We start from the raw sequence: 23,738 nt of genomic DNA on the forward strand, positions 1-23,738 counted from the left end.
CACATTAACAGTAACATTGACCAGGGGCACCCAAACTTTTACATACCACTGTGTGGCCGACATTTCTTGAAAGGACAGAGACCCCCCGCAGTTCTGTGGTTTCCTGTGCGGTGGACTCTGGGAAAATAGCCGCCGGGGGGTGCAGCACATGCGCAGATGAAGATCTCAGCATCAAGATTTCGGGAGATGAGACTTCAGCTCTGAAACCTCATCCCCCGAGATCTTGATGCCGAGATCTCCATCTGCGCATTTTCCCAGAGACCACCGCACAGGAAAGCACGGAATTGTGGGAGGCTCTTGCCTTTCATGAAATGTCGGCAAATCCCTGTCGCAGCAACGGACACCCCGGGCAGCACTGCCAGACACCCTCTCATCCCAGCCTGCGGCCTGCAGCATCACCCCACTCCTGCCACCTCCAGCAGTGACCCTGGGACCCTGCTTCACCGCAGCCACGACCCCCGGTAAGCAATAAGACGCATGGATTATAAGAAGCACCACCATTTCATTAAAAAAAAAATTCCCTTCCCCATGACAGCACTGTACATGAGAGATGGCATCTGCCCCCAGGAACAGGAAACCTGCAGCAGAGATAAAAGAAGGGGATGGCACCTCTCTCCTCAGTTTTGGTTTCCTGTTCCTGCAGTTGGATGCCTGTGGCATGCTGAGTACCTCCAGGAGGATCCCCCACTGATGATGACTGGTCGAGAGACCAAGGTCCGCAGTGTGGGGGAAGCTGGGTGCGTTGGCGCACGCCTGTCATCCTGGCATCCTGGGAGCTGCCATTTGTCGCACCTTATCCCCCCCACTGGACTCCGCGGCGGCAACTCCTGTCCGGAGGCTGGGCCGGGAAGGGGTGTGTCCATCACGATGCTGGCAATGAGTGAATGGGACGGCTTCCGATCACGCAGGAAGTGATGTCACACGCCGGGGGCGACGGTGTGCTGGACACTTCCGGGAGGGAGTTGCTTCTGGGGCGCGCACTCTGCTACTACCAAATAAAGAAGCGATGTGCAGTGGATGCGGCGGCAGTTGCTTCTCAAATGAGCATGGCGGACTCCACAGCGGAACCGCTAATACCAGTGGATGAAGCTAACCCACAGGCTACCGTGGTACCCAGGGCTCTGGTGGGTGAGTGCCTTTGTAAGGCAAAACATGTCGGTAATAATTACTTCTGTGTCATATGAGGGCATGTGCACTATGTAGGAAAACCCTGTCTTGAACATTTGACAAACAAATCTGTCGTTCGTGTATTGAGAAAATGGTGGCCGAGTAGTCACTGTCATTACTCAAAAGCATAAAATCTATTATTAGGGATGAAGTAAAGGAACAGATGAAGCAGCATACTGCACTCAGTTCCGGGAACCCCCCCCTCCTCCTCCTACAGATATCCAAAGCCCTGATGTAGATTCGGAGGAAGAACCGGGAGAATTAGCCCCCTCTGATGACTCAGACCTGGATGAGTAATATGGCCCCTAGAGTTGAGCGAAACGGGTCAAAAAACTTCAAAAGTCGCCGACTTTCGCCAAAGTCGGGTTTCATGAAACGAAACCCGACCTTAGCGTGACTTCGCCCACGAGGTCGGAGACCATCGCGCCAAAGTCGCGTTTCAAAAGATGCTTTTGCGCCCTTTTTCAGCCAATCAGGAAGAACGGACACTGTGGGCAACGTGATGACATAGGCAGCGGTTACCACCATGTTTGTGAAGGGCATGCAAGTGATTGGCTTGCTATGTGTGGCGTCACAGGGGGTATAAAAGGGCATGCACGACGACCGCCATGTTACTTATGCTGATCTCAGAATAGGGAGAGCTGCTGCTGCTGCTGATTCTGTAGGGAGAGCGTTAGGCAGGGAAGAAGATACCAAAAACTACTTCTGCTGCTAGCGATTTTGCCTGTACAACACAATAGTTACTGTGCAGTGCAAGGGGAGACTATATTTTGGTGCATCAGCTCTGTTGGTTATTAGGCTGCCTTTTAAGGCTCCCTGATAGCTGCATTGCTGTTTTCACACTGCTGAGCAAACTGCTTTTTCAAAGCAATCCAAATTTTATTGTTTTGTCCTGGTGAGTTACTGAGCATTCATTTTTTCACACACCGTACAGCGGTGTACGCTCCTCACACAGTACTGTGTACCGGCTGTTATCACTGCCAAATTGAAGCTATCTGTGTGTGACTCTGTAAGGAAAAGCCGAGGATTTTGTCCGTTCTTACAGACCTTCACTCTAGGGAGATTCCAATTCTGCCCAAATCTTTATAAACCTTGTAGTTAGTCATACACTAGGCAATTTCTGCCTGTGACATTGCAGTGTAATCTCTACTGGGCCAGAGACAATAGTTCAGCGGCCAAATTGAAGCTATCTGTGTGTGACTCTGTAAGAAAAAGCCGAGTAGTTTGTCCGTTCTTACAGACCTACACTCTAGGGAGATTCCAATTCTGCCCAGTTCTATATACACCTTGTAGTTAGTCAGACACTAGGCAATTTCTGCCTGTCATATTGCGGTGTAATCTGTCCTGGACCTGAAACAATAGTTCAGCGTCCTCCAATCTACAGTGAGATTCAAATTTTCACCAATACTATATACAGCTTCTGTCTTCTCATACACAAGCCAATTTCTGCCTGTCATATTGAGGTGTAATCTTTACTGGGCCTGAGACAATAGTTCAGCATCCTCCAATCTACAGTGAGATTCAAATTCTCACCAATACTCTATACATCTTCTGCCTTCTCATACACCAGCCAATTTCTGCCTGTCACATTGCGGTGTAATCTCTACTGGGGATTAGACAGTAGTTCAGCATCCTCCAATCTACAGTGAGATTCAAATTCTCACCAATACTATATACAGCTTCTGCCTTCTCATACACCAGCCAATTTCTGCCTGTCACATTGCGGTGTAATCTCTACTGGGCCTGAGACAATTGTTCAGCGTCCTCCAATCTACAGTGAGATTCAGATTCTCACCAGTACTCTATAGACCCTTTACCTTGTTTTACAGTACCATATAGCTGTTGTTATTTTGGGTACCTTTTTCCAAAAAAGTGAAGAAGTATGGTGGAAGAGGCTGTGGAAGTGGGCGGGGGTTACCAGCTGGTCCTGATGGTGGTGTCGGTGGTGGTGCTTCTGCTGGTTGTGGCAAAAGCACAATAGCACCTAAGGCAGGAGATGGTGAGCCGGCGTCATTGTCTCGCTCCACAAGGCCTCGTAGGCTCCCTTTTCTGGGAGTAGGTAAACCGCTTTTAAAGCCGGAGCTTCAGGAGCAAGTTTTGGCTTACATTGCTGACACAGCCTCCAGCTCTATCGCCTCCTCTTCTGAAGTTTCAAAAAATAAAAGCACTGCGTCATCAGTGGAGGCTCCTGGTCAGGAACAACACCTTTCCTTGTGTCCTTCACCCCTACCAAAAGTGAAGAATGCGGCAGGCCACACTACAGATTACTCCATGGAGCTCTTTTCTCATACCATGCCTGAGTTATCAAGTCAAATCATGACTTCCCCAGTCCAAGATGAATCTGACATGGAGTGCACTGATGCACAGCCACTGCTAGATTTATCTGCTGGTACATTCACTCAGAGAACTACATTGTCCTCGCACTGTACTGAGCCAGAATCTGACCCTGATGAATCTCAGGTGACCCTTCCCGCATACTATACCACCATACACGGTGACACAGAGGAAGGTGCACATGACATTGAAGAGAAGGTGATGGATGACCCAGTTGTTGACCCAGATTGGCATCCATTGGGGGAAGAGGGTGCCGCTGCCAAAATCTCAGAAGAGGAGGAGCATTCGCTGCAGGCATCGACATCTCAACAGCTGTTATCTGGCAGGCCCGGAGCAGTCCAAAACGGGTTACAAAAACCAAAAGAGTTGCAGGACAGCTTGGCCAGACTGTCAAAATAGCACAGCGTGCAAAGCCTCAAAATGTCTTCCATAGTAGGAAGAATGCAGTGTGGCACTATTTTGAACAAAATCCTCATGATCAGGCAAAGGTTATCTGTAAGAAGTGCGCAAAGACCTTTAGCCGAGGGAAAAATCTGAGAAATTTGAATACCAGTTGCATGCTTAGACATTTAACCACCATGCACTTGCAAGCGTGGACGGACTACCAAACCTCACGTACCACATGTGCAACTGCTCCCAAAGAAGGTAGTCAGCAACGCTACATTGTTTCCCCCACTGTAAGCCCACCGGTTAGCACACCACCAGCAGCAAATGTTGAGGTGTCGTCGCAAGGCCTAAGCAGTCAGGGAATCACAATGTTATATCAACGAAAGACTAAATCTAGGCCATCAGAAAGAACACCAACTCCTTCACCATCATCAACCCTCTCCCAGTCCGCCATGTCCACCGCTAGTTCCACCATATGCAGCTCTCAAGTCCAGCTCACTTTACCAGAGACTATGAGTAGCATAAGAAAGTACTCATCCTCTCATCCGCATACACTGGGTTTGAACGCCCACATTGCCAAACTAATCTCGTTAGAGATGATGTCCTACCGCTTGGTTGAAAGCGCAGCTTTCCGTGAACTCATGGCCTACGCAGTACCACGCTATGACCTACCCAGTCGCCACTTTTCTCGCAAAGCCATCCCAGCCCTCCACCTTCATGTGAAAGACCGCATTGTCCATGCACTCAAGCAATCAATGAGTGGAAAGGTGCACCTGACAACTGATGCATGGTCCAGTAGGCATGGCCAGGGCCGTTACGTGTCCATCACTGCGCACTGGGTTAATGTGGTGGATGCAGTGTCCACAGGGGACAGCGGTGGTGGGACAGTGCTGCCTAGCCCACGGTATAGGAAACAGTTGGCTGTAGGCGTTTGACCCTCCTCCTCCTCCTCCAGAAGCGAAAGCTCGTCCACAGAGCGCAGTCGCACGAGCACTCCATCCGCAGCTGCCAGTGTTGCACACGAGGTGTCCCCCGATCGATCAGCTAGTGGAAAGCGTCAGCAGGCTGTGTTGCAGATGACGTGTTTGGGCGACAGACACACCGCGGAGGTACAGGCCGACTACTTTCAGCGACAAACTGAGTCATGGCTGGGCAGTGTACATCTTGAGGCAGGCAAGGTAGTTAGTGATAACGGCCGGAATTTTGTGGCAGCCATAGCCCTTTCAAAACTCAGCCACATACCTTGCTTGGCTCACACCTTGAACCTGGTGGTGCAGTGCTTCCTCAATAATTATCCGGAGTTAACAGGCCTGCTCCATAAGGTTTGAAGACTGTGCTCGCACATCCGCCGGTCGCCGGTACACTCCTGTCGCATGCAGAAGCTGCAGTGATTGCTCCACCTTCCCAAGTACCGCCTAATTATCGACGTTGCAACAAGGTGGAACTCCGCCCTGCACATGGTTGAGCGGCTGTGCGAACAGAGGCAGGCCATAATGCATTTGTGTGAGGATACACGGGCAGGCACTTTGAAGGCAGACATGGAGTTGACAGGTGTGCAGTGGTCGAAGCTGAAAGACCTCTGTAAAGTCCTTCAGTGTTTTGAGGAATGCACACGGCTGGTAAGCGCAGACGATGCCATCATAAGCATGAGCATCCCACTTATGCGTCTGCTCATGCAAACTTTGACGCACATTAAGGAGCAGGCGTCTGCAGCCGAGGAAGAGGAGGAGGGAAGCCTTGATGACAGTCAGCCATTGTCTGCTCTGGGACCTCTCCTGGACGAGGTGGATGAAGAAGAGGAAGAGGAGGAGGAGGAGGATGATGATGGGGATGGTTATTTAGGGGAGGAGGATGCTTCTCGTGGGGCAAGAGAAAATGTTGGCGTAGCAAGGTCTGGTACAGGGTTTGTGCGTGACTGGAGGGATGTGGATTTGCCAGAAAGTACTCCTCCACCCAGCACTCGCAGTGCATCATTGACATCGGAAACATTGGCCCAGATGTCAGATTATGCGTTGCAGATCCTAAAAAGGGACCCCCGCATTGCCAAAATGATGAACGATGATGACTACTGGTTGGCCAGCATCCTGGATCCACGCTTTAAAGGCAGATTCCAAAACATAATGCCACAGGAGAACCTTGACCTAATATTGGCTAACAAACAAGCAACTCTGGTAAACCGGTTGGTTGAGGCATTCCCAGCACACATCAGCGGTGATGGTTCTCACACGAGCCGTAGGGGCCGGGGGCAGCTTGGAAGAGGTGTTCATGGTGCACACATCAGAAGTGGCATTGGAGACAGGGGTTTCATGACCATGTTGTGGACTGATTCTTTATGTCTCGCTCACACGACTGGTAATACTGCATCGATTGAAAGTGACAGGAGACAGCAGTTGTCAACTAAGGTTACAAACTACTTCTCCTCCCATATCGATGTTCTCCCTCACAGCTCATTCCCATTTGACTATTGGGCCGCTAAACTGGACACCTGGCCTGAATTGGCACAATATGCCTTACAGGAGCTCGCTTGCCCAGCTGCAAGTGTGCTATCGGAAAGAGTCTTCAGTGCAGCTGGATCAATCCTGACAGAAAAAAGGACCCGTCTGTCAACCCAAAATGTGGATGATCTAACCTTCATTAAAATGAACCATGCATGGGTTTCCAAGGATTTTGTTCCACCTTACCTTGATGACACATAGGTTGCCAGAAAAATGGCTTGCTTTGGTTGTCCTCTTCCTCAGACTTGACCAATTTCGCCTTTAGCAGCAGCTGAATGTCCCAGATCAATATATGCCAGTAAATTTTGTAAACCTCCCTAACTTGGCTGCCTCCCCCCCCATGGCCGGGGTCACCACCTAGCGCACACAACCGAGTGAGCGCCGTTGCCCTGGACAGGTGGGTAGGCCGACTCTTGGGCGTGGGCACTGGCACAGGGTCCCTCATAGTGCAATCAAGTGTCTCTGACGGTGGGGGTGCACACCCGCCGTCAGACACACCGCCGTACTATGAGGGTCCCAGTGCCAGTACCGACACCCACGAGTGTGCCCCCTTGCTTGGGCAGGGCCCCAGCATTTGCAATGTTTACCTCTCACTGCTCCTCTGCTGTGTAGTCTGGGCTGTCAAATCCTTCACTGGGACTGCCACTACAAATTTGCTGAACTGATAGATGATGGTTAAGACGTAGCTATGCCCTGTCCTGCTGGCCGGGCTCTAGCTTCAGATGATCAATGGCTTCCATTTCTTATGGACGTCGACTCACAATGACATGCAGTGGTGGTTTATCATCAGCTTTCACAGTTTTCCTACTCACAGACGTGTGACATTCCGGCGCACATTTTTAAATGTGCCCTCTCATGCCAATCCCATAGAATCACCTACGGCCTGTGTCTTCTGTCTTTTGCACTCCAAAGTTACGTGAGAGATCATGATAGGCAGTGAGCAACATGTTTACATCTCTCCCTGTGATAAAAATTTGATGGAGATGAGTAACGCTGATGGGATCAACGGTACTGCGATACAGCAACACTTTCTTCACAAAGTTATGTTTTCGCTGTCTCCACACACAAATTAATTGAGGGTCAGCATCGCCTCTGAGAATTGTGACGGAAGTTTTTCCCGTGATTATTAATTCCTAGATTTCTGCAATTACTATACTTTATGTCAGTAATTGTATGCATCTCATTTCCTATTGCAGAGAGGCTGGACTGTCTTACTGAGACAGAAATATATATGAAGATTTAAAAATACCATCAAAAGTGTATACTGGTGTACGCTTCAAAAACATTTCCTTTTTTCTACTTTTTAGATTGTTGTCTAATCCATACTGAGAACACGGAGATTTTAAATGTTTAAACTATGCTATATATACCTGCTATCCAGTGATAATGTACCCTTTCTCACCTTTGTCCAATCACGTCTAATCCATACTGGGCCTGAGACCGTCTGAGCCTGCCTCCTGATCTATAGACATAGGTTTTTAATGTGTAAACTATGCTATACATACCTGTAATCCGGTGATACGTTACCCTTTCTCACCTTTGTCCAATCACGTCTAATCCATACTGGGCCTGAGACCGTCTGAGCCTGCCTCCTGATCTATAGACATAGGTTTTTAATGTGTAAACTATGCTATACATACCTGTAATCCGGTGATACGTTACCCTTTCTCACCTTTGTCCAATCACTACTAATCCATACTGGGCCTGAGACCGTCTGAGCCTGCCTCCTGATCTATAGACATAGGTTTTTGATGTGTAAACTATGCTATACATACCTGTAATCCGGTGATACGTTACCCTTTCTCACCTTTGTCCAATCACGTCTAATCCATACTGGGCCTGAGACCGTCTGAGCCTGCCTCCTGATTTATAGACATAGGTTTTTAATGTGTAAACTATGCTACATATATAGGTGTTATCCGGTGAAACTGTACCCTTTATCAACTTTCTACAATGTTGTCGAATCCATACTGGGCCTGAGAACGGCTGCAGAGATGTTAAGCAAGCTACAGCACCTGTGGTTTGGACACATAATTTTTTCATTTTGTCAGGAATGCCGGTTAGGCCTAATTCCGTAATTGCGGTTGACCTGCACTTACTGGGAAATCATCGTTCGCGGGGAATAATTGGAATCCCAGATCCCCATCACTAACGGTGTTCAGCGGGTTATCAGCACCTGTAAGCTACAAAAGCTGGTCCTTTCAGTGTAGTGCGCATGCAGCCCCGGACATGTAAGGGCATGATAGACCTGTTACTGCTCGATCTCGCGTGCCAGAGCCTCACGTATCCCTCTAGTAACCTCTTTTCTAAAAGTAGTTGCCCTTTTCCATATGTTATTTTTGTCTTCTGAGCATTTTGTCTGCTTTGGGACACCTTTAAAGGTGTTTTGTAATTGATTTCTATGTGTTTGTATGTGTTTGTGTTTGCCTGCCATTATTTTCAATGGGGTTCGACGGTGTTCTTCGAATGTTCGACAAACATTCGACGAACTTGCCTCCTGTGTGACGAACCAAAACACTAGCGGGGTGGCTCAACACTACTCCTGATTTATGGAAGTACATTGTTAATGTTTAAACTATGCTATATATACCTGGTATCTGGTGATACTGTACCCTTTCTGCCAGGAAGTCCTCCTCCAACCAACACTCTAAGTGTATCATTGACACCTGGAACATTGTCCCACATGTGTGATTATTTCTTGCGGATCTTCTTGTTATATTGTGGTGTGATCCATCCTGAGTGTGTGAGTGTCTATGGGTTACTCCTGCAATTTAGATGTACATTTAAAAATTACCCCAACACTGTATACAGCTCTACGCTTGGGATACATTACCCATTTACTGCTTGTTATATTCTGGTCTAATCCAAACTGACCAAGTGAGAGTTATTTTCTGACTGTGGAAATAAATACTGAAATTGACAGCAATGACACCTACACTGTGTACAGCTGTACTCTTGAGATCCATTACTGTTTTACGGCTTTTTAGATTGTGTTGTAATACAATACTGAGCCTGAGAGTGTCTGTGTGTGCCTCCTCAAATATCTACGGAGATTTAGAAAGTTTAAACTATACAATATATACCTGCTATCTGATGATACTGTACACTTTTTTATATTCTTGTCTAATCCATACTGAGCCTGTGAGCGTCTCTGTGTGACTGATGGAATATATATAGGGAGATTGACAATTATCCTTTGACTGAATAGAGCTGTACTCTTCTGATACAGTGCCATATACAGTGGGGAAAAAAAGTATTTAGTCAGTCAGCAATAGTGCAAGTTCCACCACTTAAAAAGATGAGAGGCGTCTGTAATTTACATCATAGGTAGACCTCAACTATGGGAGACAAACTGAGAAAAAAAAATCCAGAAAATCACATTGTCTGTTTTTTTTTCATTTTATTTGCATATTATGGTGGAAAATAAGTATTTGGTCAGAAACAAGCAATCAAGATTTCTGGCTCTCACAGACCTGTAACTTCTTCTTTAAGAGTCTCCTCTTTCCTCCACTCATTACCTGTAGTAATGGCACCTGTTTAAACTTGTTATCAGTATAAAAAGACACCTGTGCACACCCTCAAACAGTCTGACTCCAAACTCCACTATGGTGAAGACCAAAGAGCTGTCAAAGGACACCAGAAACAAAATTGTAGCCCTGCACCAGGCTGGGAAGACTGAATCTGCAATAGCCAACCAGCTTGGAGTGAAGAAATCAACTGTGGGAGCAATAATTAGAAAATGGAAGACATACAAGACCACTGATAATCTCCCTCGATCTGGTGCTCCACGCAAAATCCCACCCCGTGATCACAAGAACGGTGAGCAAAAATCCAAGAACCACGCGGGGGGACCTAGTGAATGAACTGCAGAGAGCTGGGACCAATGTAACAAGGCCTACCATAAGTAACACACTACGCCACCATGGACTCAGATCCTGCAGTGCCAGACGTGTCCCACTGCTTAAGCCTGTACATGTCCGGGCCCGTCTGAAGTTTGCTAGAGAGCATTTGGATGATCCAGAGGAGTTTTGGGAGAATGTCCTATGGTCTGATGAAACCAAACTGGAACTGTTTGGTAGAAACACAACTTGTCGTGTTTGGAGGAAAAAGAATACTGAGTTGCATCCATCAAACACCATACCTACTGTAAAGCATGGTGGTGGAAACATCATGCTTTGGGGCTATTTCTCTGCAAAGGGGCCAGGACGACTGATCCGGGTGCATGAAAGAATGAATGGGGCCATGTATCGTGAGATTTTGAGTGCAAACCTCCTTCCATCAGCAAGGGCATTGAAGATGAAACGTGGCTGGGTCTTTCAACATGACAATGATCCAAAGCACACCGCCAGGGCAACGAAGGAGTGGCTTCGTAAGAAGCATTTCAAGGTCCTGGAGTGGCCTAGCCAGTCTCCAGATCTCAACCCTATAGAAAACCTTTGTAGGGAGTTGAAAGTCCATGTTGCCAAGCGAAAAGCCAAAAACATCACTGCTCTAGAGGAGATCTGCATGGAGGAATGGGCCAACATACCAACAACAGTGTGTGGCAACCTTGTGAAGACTTACAGAAAACGTTTGACCTCTGTCATTGCCTACAAAGGATATATCACAAAGTATTGAGATGAAATTTTGTTTCTGACCAAATACTTATTTTCCACCATAATATGCAAATAAAATGAAAAAAACCAGACAATGTGATTTTCTGGATTTTTTTTTCTCAGTTTGTCTCCCATAGTTGAGGTCTACCTATGATGTAAATTACAGACGCCTCTCATCTTTTTAACTGGTGGAACTTGCACTATTGCTGACTGACTAAATACTTTTTTTCCCCACTGCATCTGATGTCATTTTGGGTCTATTTTCTGCAAAATTTTGACGTTTGGTGGAAGAGGCCGCGGACGTGGGCGTGGGGGGGGCAGCTGGTGCTGATGGTGGTGGTGCATCTGCTGGTAGTGGCAAAAGCACAATAGCAGCTAAGGCAGGAGGTGTTGAACCTGTGTCATGGTCTGGCTCCGGAACGCCTGGAAGGCTACCTTTTCTGGGAGTAGGTTAACCACTTTTAAAGGCGGAGCATGAGGAACTGGTTTTGGCTTACATTGCCAAAACAGACTTCAGCAAATATGCCCTCCTCTTCTGAAGTTTCAAAAAATGCAAGCACTGAGTCGTCAAGTGCTGGCTCCTGGACAGGAAGAACCCCTTTCCTTGTGTCCTTCACCCTCATCAAAAGTGAATGATGCAGCAGGCCACACTTCATTAGTCCATGTAGCTCTTTCTATCATACCATGCCTGGGTTATCAAGTCAAATCGTGAATTCCCAAGTCCAAGATGAATCAGACATGGAGTGTGGGTGGCCAGCCAGGGCAGTGGGGTTAATCGGTACCGGGCCGGTGTCTCACAGGGATGTGTCACGATGGTGGTGACCCGTTCCGTGGCCCTGGGCGTCCATGCAAAGGGGTGAATTACATTTATAGGTGAACAATACGTGATGCCACCTGTGGTTTCTGATTAGATTGACCAGCGCTGCAGTGTCGCTTCTCTGGGACAGATGTTGTGGTGCAGCTAAGATGTAGAAGCCCTGCACAGGTAGGGCCGTAGTCGCAGGGCAGATGAAAGAGTTGGTAGATGGTGTGCAGTGCAGGATGTAGCAGAGCCGTGCGCCAGGCGCAGGAGGAAGATGACAGACACAGTCGTGCAGTTCCTTTACCTGTACTTGGTAAGTGCCGTCCAGGACTCAGAGTACAGATGGAGAAGGAGTTGGTCAGCCGGGAAGCCAATTTCGAATTCTCTCTCTGCAGATAGGTAGTGTGGCCTCCGTTCTAGTGCTTATCTGAGGTACTCGCAGTGCTGAGTTCAATGAAGTTCCCCCTGTTGACTCTCTTTTGGAACTTTCTCGTATGGCAGGCAGCCGTAGCCTTTTCCTTCTGGCTCCCACACATCAATGCTGGGGCCTCCTAGCATTATTTGGGTACAGAGCATTTACAGCTGCTACTTCCTCCGGTTTCTGCTGCAGGAACGTCAGTGTCCCTAAAAACTCGGAGACCGGAATCTGGACCATGCGCTCCAGCTAGGAGTGAGCCTTAAGTCTGCTCATCCTCCAGCTCCCCTTCTCACGTCCACACACTTCCCCTTCCCTGCACAGAGTGCCCTAACTTACCTCCTCCCGACCACAGAGAGCAGCTCCTCAGTAGTCAGGTTCAGAGGTCTCCCTGCTGGCCTGGAGTGGGAAATGTGTTGTGTGTTGGTTGAACTGCTAGAGAGATCCTTCGTTGCTACCAAGCATGACATCACACTCCCTAGGAGTAAGGTAATGCCACTGTGGCGACCATACTCTTGGGGACGCCACAAGTGCACTGATGTCCAGCCACTGCTAGATGATTCTGCTGGTACATTGACCCAGACCACTACATTCCCCTCACACTCGACACAGCCAGAATCTGACCCTGAGGAAACTCAGGTTCCCCTTCCCACATACTATACCACCTTACAAGGTAACAAAGAGGAAGGTGCAGATGAAAGTGCAGGTTCCTTGAGCAGGTGGGGGGCATACTCATGGGCGATGGCACTGGCACAGGGCCCCTCATAGTACGCAAAAGTGTCTCTGCTGGTGGGAGGGAGGGCCCACCGCCATCAGACACACCGCCACACACCGCCGTACTATGAGGGGCACTGTGTCAGTGCCGTTGCCAACGAGTGGCCCCCCCTGCTTGCTCTGGATCACAGCACTTGCAAAGTTGAAATATTTACCTCTCCCTGCTCCACCGCCATAACATCTTCCGCGTGTCCTGACAGTGATATTCTGATCAGAGAGCGCAATGACATCACGTCTGTACGCCCTCTGCCTAAACAGCCAAGTGCAGTGAGATGGAAGATGGGGACGACGATGAAGAGTCCAGACTAGTACAGGGATTCCCTAGCGAGGAGACTTATTTAATTATTTTCAATGTTGGGACAGCAATTTTTGGGGAGCACTATACTCTGGAGCATTCCAAAGGTGGACATCAGACACTGGAGCAGCATTTACAGGGCCCATTATACACTGGAGCATTAGAAATGGGGCCCATTATATATGGAGCATTATTTGGGCCCATAAGACAGTGGAGCTTCATCCATGGGGACCAACATATACTGTAGCATTATGTGGAGCTCATCATATACTGTTTCAAACATTATATGGGACCAATGATTCTTTATGGAGAAATATATGGGCCTCATTACTCTGTATAGCGCACTATGCGGTGCCCATAATACTGTATGGAGTAATATACTGTCCGTTTTTGGAGCTATTGGAGAATTTAAAATCGATATCAGTCATGAGATGTAAAAAGTGAAGTATTTTTCATTGTACTATACCGCTATTTCTCTACCGTATCGGAGTATCATGAGTTGTGGTATGTGTTAAAGGGGCACTCTGGCCCAGGGCACATGAAAACCTGGAGCCAGCCCTACCCCTCCACAACTTTAGCCAAATAACCCCCAGTTTTCAGTGCGTAACTATTATTATGAAGTAAACTAAGGTTGACAAGCTTCAGTAATAAAAATTGATGTTTTTGCCATTGAAATGGGCACTGTAGGTGTGTTTATTGTCCTCCACTCCCTGCCAACTTTGCTTCCCCATTGACTTGCATTGGGTTTCGTGTTTCAGTCGGCCTTCGACTTTTCACGATAATCGGCCAATTTTGTTCGACCCGAATTTTGAGAAAGTCGGGTTTCATGAAACCCGACTCAACCCGAAAAAAGGCAAAGTCGCTCTTCTCTAATGGCCACCCTTGTTTTTTATCCGAGGATATCGGAAAGTTACTTAAGCTTGTCAGATCTACTATGGGGGTTGAAACACATAGAGAGCAGTGATCAATTCAGGATTCCATGTTTAGTAACTTGGAATGGGAAAACATAGGGCTTTTCCCTTTCATGATAATCTGTTGAATTTGATTAAAAGAGAGTGGAAAAAGCCAAACAAAAAGATGTCTGTTCCGCAGTCACTGAAATGAAAATACCCATTTGATGAGGAAATCTGTGAAAAATCGGAAAAGTCTCCAAGACTGGTGCTGCTATTGCCAGTACCTCTAGAGGAATAGCTCTTCCATTTGAGGACATGGGTGCCTTAAAAGATCCCCTTCGACAAGAAAGCTGATGCCTTCCTAAAATCAGCTTGGGAGGCATCAGCATGGTCAGTCAAACCTGGGGTAGTCGCCACTTGTACAGCTTGTGCTATGGTCAAGTGGTTAGAGGAGTTAAGTGAGCAAATAAAAAACACATTTCCAAGAGAAAGGCTACTGGAGGCAATACCTTCCTTGCAAAAAGAGGCAGGCTTCCTAGTGGATGCCTTGGTTGACTCCATCTGATGTGCCGCCCGTGCATGCGCCCTATCCAATTCATGTCGCAGCAACTGTGGTTAAAAAACTGGGCCCCAGACTTTCAATCTAAAGTTAAACTCTGTGCGGTCCCTTGTGAAGGACAGTATCTCTTTGGGAAATCATTGAATGAAATTTGGAGAACGCAGCGGACAAGAAAAAATGTTTTCCACCACCCGCCTACTCTAGACGTCGTTGGGGTGACTCTCGGTCATCCTTTCAAGGGTCAGGGAATAGAGGAGGCCGAGGCCGTACAGACAACAGGTTTGTTGTGAGTTCATTTTCCCCTTCACCATTGAGGTCTGATGAACTCCCTCTTCTGGTGAAGGAAGGTAGTGAGGCTGATTACCAAGCACCTGGGCAGGATGATGATGACTGAGTGACGGGAATTACTGACTGGATATAAGGCAGCCGACGCCCTTCTGCCTTGCTGGTGATCTCTCTGAGGGATTCTAGGAGACCAGTCTGATTCCTGCTCCTCAAAAGCTAAGTTTTCTGCTCTACTTTTTGCATTTGTGTTTTGGTTTTGTTTTGCCTTGTTTTCCTTGATTTCTGCCATTCCCTGCTGGGGTGAGCTGAATTCCTTTTTGCTCTGTCTTCAGAAAATACCTGAGTACTGATATAGTCTTTTTGAAGCCTAGCGTCTTCAGGGCTTTTTTCCCTATCAGCTGTTGGCTCTTGTTTTGATAGGGTTTTGGCGGATTACAGACAGCAGCTATTCTATCCTGTCCTATCTAGTTAGCTTGGGCCCCATCATTTGCTCAGCCTATCTTTCTATCTGTGTGAGTGTTTTTTCATCTTGCTTCACCGTCATTATATGTTGGGGGCTGCCTATTGCTTTGGGGTCTGCTCTGGGGCAGTTTAGATTTCCCTTTCTGTCTTTAGGCTATGTAGTTCTCCGGCTGTGATCGAGGGGTCTAGGGCACCGTAGGAACCCCCCACGGCTACTGCTAGTTGTTGTTGATAGGTTCAGGGGTCTGCAATCCGATAGCTGCCAACTTCTCTGGTTTTCTGGACTTAGCTAGTATTTCTGTTTTTGCCTCCTACGGTGACTCATTCATAACAGAATCACCAGCCATACCGCAGATCCTAGGGTACTCAATAGCAGGAAAGAATTGTAAAAAAAAAAAAAAAATTGTGTATATTTTTTCCTCTATAACTCTGAGGCCGTAGGGGGAATTTTTTTTCTCTCAATGGAGATAAAGCAGTTGTCTGATCGTGTGGAGCTGCTCGCTGCGGAAATTCCCCTACCATGCTCATTCACATGCTGCTGAACCAAAGATCCCTACTCCTGATGTGTTTTTTGGGGATCGGTCTAAATTTTTGAATTTCAAAAATAATTGTAAATTATTTTTTGCCTTGAAGCCTAACTCGTCAGGGAGCTCCGCGCAGCAGGTTAAAATTGTCATCTCTTTGCTGCGTGGCGATCCCCAAGATTCGGCGTTTTCTTTGAAACCAGATGATCCTATTCTGATTAATGTGAACGCATTTTTTCAAGCCTTGGGGTTGTTGTATGACGAACCTAATGCTATTGATCAGGCTGAAAAGACCCTGTTGGCATTGAGCCAGGGTCGAGATTCTGCAGAATTGTACTGTCAAAAATTCCAAAAGTGGGCAGTCCTTACTACCTGGAATGATAATGCCTTGGCAGCTCTCTTTCGGAAGGGTTTGTCAGAAGCCGTAAAAGATACTATGGTGGGATTTCCTGTTCCCTCTGGTCTTGACGATTCTATGTCATTAGCCATTCAGGTTGATCGGCGTTTACGTGAACGCAGGACTGCACGAGAGGTTTTGCCACCTGTTGAACAAATGTCTGAACCTATGCAATGTGATAGAGTTTTGTCCAGGGAGCAACGTCAGGAGTTCAGAAGGCATAATAAGCTGTGTTTTTTTTGTGGAGATGCCTCGCATATTATTTCTGTCTGTCCTAAACGAGAGAAACGTTTTCCACAAACGTTTTCTGTGGGTGGTGTTCAACCTAAGTTTCTTCTGGCAATTACTCTGATCTGCTCCCTGTCCACATTTTCCGCCAAGGCTTTTGTGGATTCGGGAGCAGCCCTGAAACTAATGGACTTGGATTTTGCTAAACGTTGTGGATTTCCTATGACACCTCTGCGGACACCTATCCCTTTGAGGGGGATTGATGCTACTCATTTGGCGAAAAATAAACCTCAGTTTTGGACCCAGGTGGTAATGCGGGTTGCCCCTGACCATCAAGAAAATTGCAGATTTTTGGTGTTGCATAATTTGCATGATACCATTGTTCTGGGGTTTCCCTGGTTGCAAATTCATAATCCAGTTTTGGATTGGAAATCTGTGTCTGTGGTGAGTTGGGGTTGTCGGTGTGCCCTTAGTGAGGCTCCATTTTTTTCCACCTCTCCTCAGTCGCATGATGTTCCTGACTATTTGGCGGATTTTTATGATGTATTTAGTGAGAATGAGTCTGCGTCTTTGCCTCCTCATAGGAGTTATGACTGTGCAATTGAACTGAGCCCGGGGTGTAAATTTCCCAAGGGTCGGCTCTTCAATTTATCTGTACCCGAGCACGAGGCTATGCGATCCTATATTAAGGAGGCATTGCAGAAGGGTCATATTAGACCATCCTCTTCACCCTTAGGTGCTGGGGTTTTTTTTCGTGGCCAAAAAGGATGGTTCATTAAGGCCTTGTATTGATTATCGTGCCCTCAACAAAATTACTATTAAATATCAGTGTCCGTTACCCCTGATTTCGGATCTATTCTCCAGAGTTAAAGGTGCTTGCTGGTTTACCAAGCTTGACCTCAGGGGGGCGTATAATCTTATCCGCATTAAGCATGGGGATGAATGGAAGATGGGGTTTAATACTCCGGAGGGACATTTTGAGTACCTGGTGATGCCTTTTGGGCTCACTAATGCCCCTTGTGTCTTCCAGTGCTTCATGAACGATATTTTCCGAGACTTTGTGGATAAATTTTTGATTATCTATCTGGATGATATTTTGATCTTCTCCAAGGATTGGGATTCTCATGTGGAACATGTTCGGACTGTGTTCCAGATCTTGAGGGAGAATTCCCTGTATGTCAAAGGATCGAAATGCCTTTTTGGGGTACAGAGGATTTCTTTTTTGGGATTTATTTATTTTGTCTCCGTCAACTATTGAAATGGACCCGGCCAAGGTACAGGCCATTTATGATTGGGTTCAGCCGATTTCTTTGAAGGCCCTCCAGAAGTTTTTGGGTTTTTCTAATTTTTATCGGAAATTTATAGCAAAATTTTCTAGTATTGCCAAGCCATTGACTGATCTGACTAAGAAGGGTGCTGATGTGTTGAATTGGTCACCGGAGGCTGTTTCTTCCTTTCAGGAGCTGAAGCGAAGATTCACTTCTGCCCCGGTTTTGCGGCAGCCTGATGTCTCACTCCCGTTCCAGGTAGAGGTGGACGCTTCTGAGATTGGTGCAGGAGCTGTTTTGTCCCAAAAGGATCCTGTAACATCTAAAATGAATCCCTGTGCTTTCTTTTCCCAAAAGTTCTCTCCATCTGAACGTAACTATGATGTGGGGAATCGGGTACTGTTAGCCATGAAATGGGCATTTGAGGAGTGGAGACATTGGTTGGAGGGAGCTAAACATCAAGTCGTGGTCCTCACTGACCACAAGAATTTGATTTACCTGGAGTTGGCCAAACGCTTGAACCCTAGACAGGCTAGGTGGGCCTTGTTTTTTACGTGTTTTGATTTTGTGGTCTCCTTTCTTCCAGGCACTAAGAATGTCAAGGCTGACGCTCTCTCTAAGAGCTTCTTTGCTGATTCTCCTGTGGTGACCAAGCCTGCTACCATCTTAGGCGAAGGGGTAGTTCTTTCTGCCATCTCGCCCAATTTGAGACATGCTCTGGAAGAGTTCCAGGAGGACAAACCTGAGCATTGTCCCAGTGGAAAGTTGTATGTTCCTGACCAGTGGAAGAAGAGAGTGATGTCTGAAGTTCATTGCTCTGCATTGGCTGGTCATCCAGGTATTTTTGGTACTAGAGATCTGGTGAGTCGCTCTTTTTGGTGGCCCGCCTTGTCTCGTGATGTCAGGAATTTTGTGCAGTCCTGTGGGACTTGCTCCCGGTCTAAACCTTGTTCTCACTCTAGTGGGTTGTTGATGCCTTTGCCGGTTCCCAGGACGCCATGGACCCATATTTCAATGGATTTAATCTCTGATATGCCTGTCTCTCAGAGAATGACTGTTATTTGGGTGATTTGTGATAGGTTCTCTAAGATGGTTCATCTTGTACTACTCCCTAAGTTGCCATCTTCCTCTGAGTTGGTGCCCCTGTTTTTGCAACAGGTGGTTCGCTTGCACGGGATTCCTGAGAACATTGTACCTGACAGAGGAGTTCAGTTTGTGTCTAGATTTTGGAGGACTTTCTGTTCCAAGCTGGGAATTCAGTTGTCCTTCTCCTCTGCTTTTCACCCTCAGACCAATGGGCAGACGGAGAGAACAAACCAGACCTTGGAGTCGTATTTGAGATGTTTTATTTCCGCTGATCAGGATGATTGGGTTTCATTTTTGCCCTTGGCCGAATTTGCTTTAAATAATAGAGCTAGTTCTGCCACTTTGATGTCACCTTTTTTTTGTAACTTTGGGTTTCATCCTCGATTTTCTTCAGGGCAGGTGGAGCCTTCTGCCTGCCCAGGTGTTGACACTGTGGTGGAGAGAATGCAGCAGATATGGGACCAAGTGGTGGATAAGTTATCTCTCTCCCAGGAAAAGGCCCAGCGGTTTTCCAATCGACATAGGACCATTGGTCCCCAGTTTAAGGTTGGTGATATGGTTTGGTTATCATCAAAAAATATCGCTATGAAGGTGGCTTCTCCTAAGTTTAAGCCTAGATTTATTGGACCTTACAAGATTTTGGAGATTATTAATCCGGTCTCTTTTCGTTTGGCTCTTCCTGTTACATTTAAAATCCATAATGTGTTTCATAAGTCCTTGTTGAAGAGGTTTGTTGAACCAGTAGTTCCTGGGGTGGCACCTCCGGACCTTGTATTGGTTGAAGGTAACATGGAATATGAGGTAGAGAAGATACTGGATTCCCGTCTGGCTAGACGGAGACTCCAGTATTTGGTTAAGTGGAAGGGTTATGGTCAGGAGGATAATTCCTGGGTCTCTGCCTCTGATATTCATGCCAAAAGATTGGTGCGTGCCTTTCATCGGGCTCACCCTGATCGCCCTGGTGGCGTGGATGAGGGTTCGGTGACCCCTCCTCCAGGGGGAGGTACTGTTGTGAGTTCATTTTCCCCTTCACCATTAAGGTCTGATGAACTCCCTCTTCTGGTGAAGGAAGGTAGTGAGGCTGATTACCAAGCACCTGGGCAGGATGATGATGACTGGGTGACGGGAATTACTGACTGGATATAAGGCAGCCGACGCCCTTCTGCCTTGCTGGTGATCTCTCTGAGGGATTCTAGGAGACCAGTCTGATTCCTGCTCCTCAAAAGCTAAGTTTTCTGCTCTACTTTTTGCATTTGTGTTTTGGTTTTGTTTTGCCTTGTTTTCCTTGATTTCTGCCATTCCCTGCTGGGGTGAGCTGAATTCCTTTTTGCTCTGTCTTCAGAAAATACCTGAGTACTGATATAGTCTTTTTGAAGCCTAGAGTCTTCAGGGCTTTTTTCCCTATCAGCTGTTGGCTCCTGTTTTGATAGGGTTTTGGCGGATTACAGACAGCAGCTTTTCTATCCTGTCCTATCTAGTTAGCTTGGGCCCCATCATTTGCTCAGCCTATCTTTCTATCTGTGTGAGTGTTTTTTCATCTTGCTTTACCGTCATTATATGTTGGGGGCTGCCTATTGCTTTAGGGTCTGCTCTGGGGCAGTTTAGATTTCCCTTTCTGTCTTTAGGCTATGTAGTTCTCCGGCTGTGATCGAGGGGTCTAGGGCACCGTAGGAACCCCTCACGGCTACTGCTAGTTGTTGTTGATAGGTTCAGGGGTCTGCAATCTGATAGCTGCCAACTTCTCTGGTTTTCTGGACTTAGCTAGTATTTCTGTTTTTGCCTCCTATGGTGACTCATTCATAACACAGGTCCATGCGAGGCAAACCCTGAAGAGAGAGGAAAGATAGAGGATTCCTCTTCAGTAAGCCTCTCCCTAAATCAAATTCAAAACACCAATGACGCCAAAATTCTGGTGGGGGGGAAGACTTTGATTTTTTGTCCACCAGGCATTACCAACCTCACAGTGGATAACCAACCTGTTATCCGAAGGCCTGCGACTAAATTTCATCAGCCCCCTCTGCAGTGAATGATAATGACTCATGTGGCCAAGAAAAATCATGCCACACTAGTAAAAGAAGTTCGTCTCCTCATACAGGAGGAGGTGCTGATAAAAGTACCACACCAAGAAACAGGGAAAGTATTCTATAGCACCTTGTTCCTCATGCCAAAACCGGACGGCTCGCTGAGGACAATCTTCAATTTAAAAGCACTGAATTGTTATATCCAAGTAGAGAAGTTCAAGATGGAAACTCTAAAATCAGCAGTATGTCTACTTGATCTGGGCTCTTACATGGCAGTAATAGATCTGACAGATGCTTGCTACCATGTACCAATTTGTGGGGAACATCAGCAGTACCTAAGATTGGTGGTGGAGATTACACATTTTCCCACTCATCTACCATACCAATGTCTTCCTTCCAGGGTGTCAGTAGCCCTTTGTATTTTCACAAAGATAATTTCCGAAATAGTATCCTTCATAAGAAAAGAAGACATACTAATGGTACCATATTTGGATGACTTTCTCGTTGTGGCAGACAGCAAGGAAAACTGTGTAAGGGCAGTCACGAGAATACTGGAGGTGCTAACCAGGCTGGCCTAGATAATAAATTTAAAAAAATCGAGGTTAGCTACAGCTCAGATACAGGAATTCTTTGGGATTCAGTCGAATTCAGTCAGACAAGATTATTTTCCTTCCAGAAAGGAAAATTTGAACCATCCGACAAAAGAAAAAGCAGGTGCAACCCAGTCAGTCCATTTCAGTATGAGGAGCTATGTCACTCTTAGGTATCCTAACAGCAACAATCCCAGCGGTCCAGTGGGCGCAAATCCATACGAGGGAATTACAATGGCAGATCCTGTCCGAGCAGGCGAAGGATTTAAATCAGAAAATTCTATCACCACAAGTGCGGGACTTGTTGAAGTGGTAGCTGAGCACCAAAAACCTGAACAATGGCGTACCTTGGTCAGTTCGGAACCCAGTGGTACTGACTACGGATGAAAGTCTGTTAGGCTGGGGAGCACATCTAGCAGGCCGGATTCTACAGGGCCAATGGGAACCCTCATTGAGGGCAGCATCCTCCAATCCAAAGACATACTGATAGGGAATTTAGATTGTGAGCCCCATCGGGGACAGTGATGAAAAATGTGTGCAAACTGTAAAGCGCTGCGGAATATGTTAGCGCTATATAAAAATAAATATTATTAGTATTATTATTATCTAAAAGAGTTGACAGCTGTAAGGCGGGCAAATCTTCATGCAGGAGAAGAAATCCAAGGAAAACATGTGGCAGTATTGTCTGACAACAGCATGACCGTATCATACATAAATCAACAGGGAGGAACAAGGTCAACATCCCTGATGGCAGAAGCCAAAAAACTGTTCATATGGGCAGAAAGCAACCTTTTGTCACTGTCAAGCACACACTTAAAAGGGGCGGATAATCTTGTGGCAGATTTCTTAAGCCGTCACATATTACATCAGAGAGAGTGGTCCCTGAATCAAGAAATATTTGGGAAAATTTATGCCATCTGGTGCACACTAGAAGTGGATCTGTTTGCCACAAAAGAAAATCAGAAGGTAAATAGGTTCTACTCCCTAAATCCAAGAGAACACCCAGAAGGAGTTTTCTCTAGCTTATGCGTTTCCCCCAGTTCCGTTGATCCTGATAGTCCTGAAGAAAATTCGGGAAGACAAGACACGAATAATCCTTGATGCGCCCTTTTGGCCAAAAAGGACATGATTCACGTGGCTCAGACGCATGTCTATCTCGGACCCATGGATCCTTCCGGATATCACAAATCTCCTGCACCAGGGTCCAGTAATACATCCTCAAGTGCACGGACTCCATCTCACTGCTTGGAACTTCAGAGGGGACTCCTACTAGCAAAAGGATTCTCAGGCCCTTTAGTGACCACTTTGCTCACTAGCAGGAATAAGATCACATCAGACAAATACCAAAAAAATCTGGGAAAGTTTCCTGGAATTTTCAGGATGATGGTTGTCCGATACAATTCAAGAAGTCCCAATAAAGGAAGTTCTAGAATTTCTCCAAAGGGGACTAGAAAGAGGATTATCTACTAGCACCCTGAAAGTGCAAGTCTCTGCCCTGGGTGCGTTGTTTGACCAAAAATTCGCTGATCACCCATGGGTTCATTCGAGCCTCCATTATGGCCAGACCCTTGAAATCACTACCTAAGGTATCTCCTTGGGATCTAAATTTAGTTTTAAATGCCCTAACTTCTCCTCCTTTCGAACCTCTTGCTTCCATTTCAATAAAGGCATTGACACTAAAAACAGTTCTCCTGGTTCCCCTGACATCAGCTCGACGTATCTGCGAGTTGCAAGCTATCTCAGTAAATCCCCCATATACTACCTTTCTGGATGACAGAGTAATTATAAAGACTGACCTGGCCTTCCTTCCGAAGGTCACTTCAAAATTTCACGGGGACCAGGAAATAATTTTGCCCTCGTTTTGTGCCAACCCAAAATCCCAGGGAGAGCAAACCTTCCATTCTCTAGATGTCAGACATTGCCTACTCCAATATATAGAAGTCTCAAAATCTTGGCGACAATAATCAGCCCTCTTTGTCTCCTTCCAGGGGACAAACGGGAAAAAATACCTCAAAATCAACAATTGCACGGTAGCTTCTTATGGCTATTTCACTTTCGTATTCTTCAGAGCAAGTTCCACCTGTTGTAATTGGGTCACTGAGGAGCAGAGAAAGCAAAGCTAAGCCACAGAAAACCAGAGAGGTTGGTAACTAAGCGGATT

The sequence above is a fragment of the Dendrobates tinctorius genome, unplaced genomic scaffold (assembly GCF_039654945.1).
Source record: "Dendrobates tinctorius isolate UK_male_01 unplaced genomic scaffold, ASM3965494v1 ptg000113l, whole genome shotgun sequence".
NCBI classification, from domain to species: domain Eukaryota; kingdom Metazoa; phylum Chordata; class Amphibia; order Anura; family Dendrobatidae; genus Dendrobates; species Dendrobates tinctorius.